The following is a 7,346-nucleotide window of genomic DNA, read 5'->3' as shown; positions in this document are numbered from 1 at the left end:
GAGTTACTACTTGTATGGTACATGCACTTGCGTGTAATAAAATCTGCAACAAGTTTTTGGCGCCGTTGCCGGGGAATGTTTTAGTTGATATTATGTTAATTGGATTAAATTCTAATTTATTTTTCTTTTCACTTTTTGCTAACTTGTTTGTGTCCAATTCTTCTTATCTCATCTCAGGTACCATTGGTTTATGCGACGTCAAGGACCAGCTGCAAGAGTGCCTGTTGATCCTGAGATAGAGAAGACTTGCTGGCAAAACAGAAGAAACAAAAGGTTGGAAAGAGTTGTACAAAGGATTGAGCAAGAGGATGTTATGGCCAACAACGGTAATAATGGGGGTGCCATAGAAGACCAGGCTAATGGTCAGAATCCACCCGACCGTAGCCTGAGGGACTATGTGTTGCCAACAATGACGGGGGTCCAGTCTTGTATAAGACCACTTGCCGTAGATGCAAACAATTTTGAGATAAAGCCAGCCATACTTCAGATGGTTCAATCCACAGTCCAGTTTGGGGGACTACCCACTGAAGACCCAAACATGCATCTCTCTAACTTCATGGAGCTCTGTCAGACATTTAAGATGAATGGAGTTAGTGATGATGCTACCAGACTTAGATTATTCCCATTTTCTCTGAGGGAGCGAGCTAAGAGTTGGTTGGTATCTTTGCCACCTAACTCAATCAATACATGGGATGATCTAGCGTTGAAGTTCCTCTCCAAGTTCTTCCCTCCAGCTAAAGCAGCTAAGTTGAGAGGAGAGATTAATAATTTTCATCAGTTGGACAATGAGTCTCTTTATGAAGCTTGGGAGAGATTCAAAGATTTGATAAGAAAGTGCCCGCATCACGGAATAGAGAAATGGATGCTAGTCCATAATTTTTATAATGGGTTGTGTGGTACTACTCGCACACTCATTGATGCAGCAGCTGGTGGTGCGTTTATGAGAAAGAGAGCCAATGAGGCATATGACTTGTTGGAGGAAATGGCCATGAATAATCAGCAGTGGCCATGTGAAAGAAGCTCTTCAAGGAAAGTGGCCGGTCTGTATGAAGTGGATGCAATTTCGAAGTTGACTGCTCAAGTTGAGGCCTTGACTAAGCAATTGCAAGGCAATATAATAACAGCTCAAGTGCAATAGGCCCAGACTCTGTGTGAAGTATGTGGGGGCCCTCATGCCTATGAACAGTGTCAGTATGCAGATGTAAACAACATGCCTATGGAGCAAGCTCAAGCTATTGGGAATTTTCCTCGACAGAGTAACAATAACCCTTATTCCAATTCCTTCAACCAAGGGTGGAGGAATCATCCCAATTTTTCTTGGAAGAATGATCAGCAAGGCCAATCTTCAAACCAACAACAGTCATCCCAACAACAGCCACAGGGGTTCTTTTAGCCGAGATTTAGGCCGCAGCAACAACCTCAACCGCCCACTCATCATCATCAACAACAAAATTTTGGTGGAAATTCTAATGCTCAGTCAGATGTGTTAAACCAATTCATGGATGAAACTCGGTATTCTATTAGAAATCTGGAGACCTAAATGGGAAAATTGGCTACTCTCATGGCTAATCGTGCCCAAGGTAACTTTCCTAGCACCACTGAAGTCAATCTGAAAGAGAACTGCAAGGCAATCATGTTAAGAAGTGGGAAGAATTATGAAGGACCAAGTAAGAAGCAGCCAGTTGAAGAAGTGGGTTAGGATCAACAGGCACCAGCACAAGAGGAAAAGACACACAGTGAGAAGAAGGCTACTGAAGGTATACCAACAAAAGAAGCATCACCACCAATTAGTATTGAGCATCACATAAAGATTCCCTACCCCCAAAGGCTCCGTAAGAACAACATGGACAAGCAGTTTACTAAATTCCTGGAAGTATTCAAGAAACTGCACATAACATTCCATTTGTGGAGGCCTTAGAGCAAATGCCGAGCTATGTCAAGTTCATGAAGGACATCTTGTCCAAGAAGAGGAGGATGGAGGACTTTGAAACTATGGCATTGACGGAAGAGTGTAGTGCTATATTGCAAAAGAAGCTCCCTCCTAAACTGAGAGATCTTGGGAGTTTCAAAATACCGTGCACTATTGGGAGAATTGAGGGAATAAATGCTCTTTATAATTTGGGGGCTAGTATCAACCTGTTGCCATTGTCAGTTTTCAAGAGATTGCAACTTGGAGAAGCCAAGCCCACAATTGTAACTTTGCAACTAGCTGATTGTTCGTTGGCACATTCAAGAGAGGTAATTGAAGATGTCCTTGTCAAATTGGAAAAGTTTATTTTTCCTACCGATTTCATAGTTCTTGACATGGAAGAGGATAGCAATGTTCCCATTATCCTTGGGAGGCCCTTCTTGGCAACAGGACAAGCACTTATAGATGTTTAGAAGGGTGAGTTGAAGTTAAGAGTGTAAGGGGAAGAAGTTGTATTCAATGTGCTCAAGGCCATGACTTATCCTGAAGCTAGTGACAATTGCTTTTCGGTTGATGTAATGGGTAACTTAGTGGAAGAGAGAAAATTGATAAATGATCCTCTTGAGTTGAGTTTGGTTGAAGATGAGGTTAGTGATCAAGATGGAAATGAAGCTATGAAGTACGCAAAATGGCTTAATTCTTATGGGCCATTGAAGAGGAAATACTTTGAAGAGCTTGGGGCAGTGCCAAAAAGGTTATTGCCCTCAGTTGAGAAGCCCCCGGAGTTAGAATTGAAGGTGCTTCCTGACCATCTAAGGTATGAGTTTTTGGGTGAAAACAAGACACTGCCGGTTATAGTTTCGACTTCACTTTCTGATGTGGAGACTGAAAAATTGTTGAGAATTTTGAGAGTGCACATGAAGGCCATTGGGTGGACTTTGGCAGACATCAAGGGGATCAGCCCCTCTATTGTTATGCACTAGATTTTAATGGAGGATGGAGTCAAACCAACCATAGATGCCCAAAGAAGACTCAATCCGCCAATGAAGGAAATTGTGAGAAAGGAAGTGGTGAAGTGGTTAGATGCAGGGGTGGCTTACCCAATTTTTGACAGTAAGTGGGTGAGTTCGGTTTAGGTAGTACCTAAAAAGGAGGGAATGACGGTAGTGAAGAATGAAAAGAACGAGTTAATTCCAACAAGAACTGTTACTGGTTGGAGAATATGCATTGACTACCGCAAGCTCAACAAGGCAACAAGGAAAGACCATTTTCCCCTTCCCTTCATTGATCAGATGTTAGACAGATTGACAGGTCATGAGTATTATTGTTTTTTGGATGGTTACTCCGGGTATCATCAAATAGTCATTGCACCAGAGGACCAAGAGAAAAAGACATTTACATGTCCTTATGGCACATTTGCTTTCCGAAGAATGCCATTTGGGCTATGTAATGCACCAACAACTTTCCAACGGTGTATGATGGCTATTTTTTCTGACTTGGTTGAGAATTGTATAGAAATTTTCATGGATGATTTCTCAGTGTTTGGCTTGTCGTTTGACCATTGTTTGAGGAACTTGGAGCTGGTATTGATTCGATGTGAAGAATCCAATTTGGTGCTTAATTGGGAGAAGTGCCATTTCATGGTTAGAGAGGGGATTGTTTTGGGACACAAGATCTCACCGGAAGGCATTGAGGTAGATAAAGCCAAGGTGTCTACTATTGAGAATTTTCCCCCTCCAGTTTCGATAAAGGGGATTCGTAGCTTTTTGGGTCATGCCGATTTCTACAGACGGTTTATAAAGGATTTCTCAAAGATCTCCAAGCCATTGTCTAATTTGCTTGCTAATGGAGTGCCCTTCGAGTTTGGAAAGAAGTGTCTGGAGGCTTTTCAAACTCTTAAGGAAAAATTGATTTCGGCACCTATAGTCATTGCACCGAATTGGGAGCTTCCGTTCGAGTTGATGTGTGATGCAAGTGATTATGCTATCGGGGCCGTGTTGGGTCAACGAGTTGATAAGGTTTTTCGCACCATCTACTATGCTAGTAGGACCTTTAATGATTCTCAGTTGAACTATGCTACTACTGAAAAGGAGATGTTGGCCATAGTCTTCGCTTGTGACAAGTTCATGCCATATTTAATCGGGAATAAGGTTATTGTGTACACAGACCATTCGGCGATCAAATACCTTATGACCAAGAAGGATGCCAAGCCAAGACTAATCCAATGGGTCCTTCTCCTCCAGGAGTTTGATCTAGAAATCAGAGACAAGAAGGATACCGGAACCTAGTAGCAGATCATTTGTCAAGACTGGAGTTAGAAGAGAGTCAGAATATGAAGGAAGTCCAGATAAATGATGAGTTCCCTGATGAGCAGTTGTTTGCTTTAAAGGAAAGTTTGATGGTCCCATGGTTTGCTGATTATGTCAACTTTCTAGCTGCAAACATCACACCTCCTGACATGACAAGACAACAATTGAAGAAATTCTTTTCCGAGGTAAAGCACTATTATTGGGAAGAGCCAATCCTCTACAAGCACTGCGCCGATCAGATAATCAGAAGATCTGTGCCTGAAGAGGAGATGTACTCTATCCTGAATCATTGTCATAGTTTTCAGTGTGGAGGTCACTTTGGTGGGATAAGGACTGCTGCAAAGGTTCTACAAAGTGGTTTCTTTTGGCCAAGTTTCTTTAAGGATGCTCATGAGTTTGTCAAGGCATGTGATCGTTGTTAGAGGACTGGTAATATTTCAAGAAGGAACGAGATGCCTTTGACTGGTATTTTAGAAGTGGAACTGTTTGATGTGTGGGGCATTGACTTCATGGGTCCTTTTCCGTCATCGTACAACAATCTGTTTATTTTGCTAGCTGTGGACTACGTTTCTAAGTGGGTGGAAGCAGCTGCAACTCATGCTAATGACGGTAAAACAGTTCTTACTTTTCTCCAAAAGTACATTTTTACCCGGTTTGGTACTCCTAGAGCTATTATTAGTGATGAAGGGAGTCATTTTTGTAACAAGCAATTTGAAGTGTTACTTACGAGATATGGAGTTAGACATAGAACAACATTACCTTATCACCCGCAGAGTAATGGACAAGCTGAGATTTCAAACCGGGAAATTAAGTTAATCTTGGAGAAGACGGTACAACGTTAGAGGAAAGACTGGTCTAAGAAGCTCGATGATGCCTTTGGGGCATACAGAACAGCTTTCAAAACACCTATTGGTATGTCACCATATAGGTTGGTCTTTGGGAAAGCGTGTCATCTTCCAGTGGAACTTGAGCATAGAGCATTTTGGGCCATGAAGACCTTGAACATGGACTTGGTAGCAGCTGGTGAGAAGAGGCTTTTGCAATTGAACGAGTTGGAGGAGTTTAGAAACGAAGCCTATGAGAATGCCAAGATTTACAAGGAGAGGACTAAGAAGTGGCATGACCAGAACCTTGTCAGGAAGGAATTTCAACCAGGTCAGCAGGTATTACTCTTTAATTCAAGATTGAAACTTTTTCCGGGCAAGCTGAAATCGAGATGGTCTGGTCCTTTCACAGTATTACAAGTGTTTCCTTATGGCTCCGTCGAAGTAACAAGTGAAAAGACTGGCAAGTTTAAAGTAAATGGTCAACGGTTGAAGCTCTACTTGGGTGGTCAGTTTGATCAAGCCAAGTCCGCCATCCTCTTGGCGCCGCAGTAAAGAGGAAATCAGCGTCCGGCTATATGACGTTAATGGCAGTGCTCTTGGGAGGCACCCCAAGTTTTTACAGTAATTTTTGTTCAGTTTGAGACATTCTAATTTTTAATTTTTCTTATTTATTTATTTAGATTTTTTTTATATATAGTTTTTTATGTAATGAAAAAAAAAAACAAAATCTGGGCTATTAGCGCGACTGTGCCAGGAGGGGCGCGACCGCGCTCACAGAGAGCCAGGTCAAACGAATGCATTAGCGCGACCGTGCTAGGATTGCCGCAACCGTGCTCGACGCCGAACAAACGCGGCTTTAGAGGACTCCAGCGCGATCGCGCTGTATGTGCCGTGACCGCACTGGAGCGTACCAGAGTGTTTAAAACACGATTTTTTTCACTCTTTCTTCAAATTTCTTCTCTTCTCTTTCATTTTTTTTCCTCTTCTTCTCCTTTTTCACTCCCTTGATCCGAGTTTCACACTAAGGTCACACTAAGGTATGTTTTCTTGAATTAATCTCTTGTTTACAAGAATAGATTAATGTAATCCTCCATTGTTAGCCTTACTTATATGAATTTTGTTTCTTTTCTTGGTTTTCATTGAATTCCATAATAGAATCCAAATTTGTTAATGTTTGGGCTGTAATTGTTGGTTGTTTTCTGGATTTTTTATGCTTAATGATGATCATGTACTTAAATGTTCATGGGTTTAAGGATTTCTCTTGGTAATTTGATGAAAATTTGAAAGTTAAAAAAAAATTGGGGGAAAACTTTGGGGAAAATTTTGACCTAACAATTGGGGGTTTCGAATTTCTTGATGTTTTCATGAAATTGGATTGAATTTGATGAAATTATTGTGATGTTTGTGAATTCCTATCAATTGATTAGTTGCATTTCATTGAAACTTGAGGGAAATTTGCATTTGACTATTCTAGGGCATGAATTGGAGAGGTTTTATTCCATGTGAAGAATTGGTGCATTAGAGATCAAATTGAGTTTCTATTTGGGCATTATTGGTCATAATATACTTGCTTGTGCTTGGGTATTGTTTCAATTTGGTTATTTTTGCATACATTTTCACATTGAAAATTGTTGTTGGTGCATCCATAATTGTCAAATTCTTAGTGTTTATTTGCTATTGTTGGGTGTAGCCTTTGTGTTCTAGTGCTTTGTTATTTTGGTTTTGTGATATGGCACCTTCTAAGAAAAGAAGTAAAAAAGTACAACAACAACAAGTGCCTGAAACTCAGGAACCTAACACTGAATTTACTGATCCTAGATTTACTTCTGCCCCTGCTCAGTCTAGGTATAAAATAGAAAAGTCTAGGAGTTTAATTCAGGAGAGGGGATTTGCAACAAATGTTGATGGAGAGTTTACTGTTCCTGGAGAGTATGTCACTGTCATTAACGCCCACCATTGGAAATATTTTTGTTCCCCACCTATTTCTGCTGTGATACCAATTGTGAGAGAGTTTTATGCCAATGCTTTTGACCATGATTATTCTTGGAAAGCCATAGTTAGAGGGAAAACTGTCCATTTTGACAGAAAAACAATTAATGATTTCTTTAGGTTGCCCACAAATGACAATGATGAGTATCAAGCTTTGAGAAATGAATTGTGTGAGGAGAGTACTTGGGATAGAAATTTAACTGCTTTGACTCCAGCTAGGACTCAATGGACTTATCATGGGCAAACTAGAATAGGATTCCCTTTTAACTTGTTAACTAAAGAGAAAAGAGTTTTGTTAAATTTCCTTTGTGC

The 7,346-nt window shown here is 40.7% G+C and overlaps 1 non-coding gene across 1 annotated transcript; it reads right to left on the bottom strand.

Annotated features, from left to right (window-relative positions):
• Nucleotides 1-745: 745 nt before the first annotated feature.
• LOC133787465 (small nucleolar RNA R71) lies at nucleotides 746-852 on the bottom strand. The gene has a single exon (XR_009872486.1). It is a non-coding gene; the product is annotated as a small nucleolar RNA R71 (small nucleolar RNA).
• Between the last annotated feature and the right edge of the window lie 6,494 nt (nucleotides 853-7,346).

This window comes from Humulus lupulus, chromosome 6, assembly GCF_963169125.1.
Source record: "Humulus lupulus chromosome 6, drHumLupu1.1, whole genome shotgun sequence".
Lineage (NCBI taxonomy): Eukaryota > Viridiplantae > Streptophyta > Magnoliopsida > Rosales > Cannabaceae > Humulus > Humulus lupulus.
The sequence above is the reverse complement of the archived record's forward strand: the minus strand, read 5'-3'. Positions and strand labels throughout refer to the sequence as shown.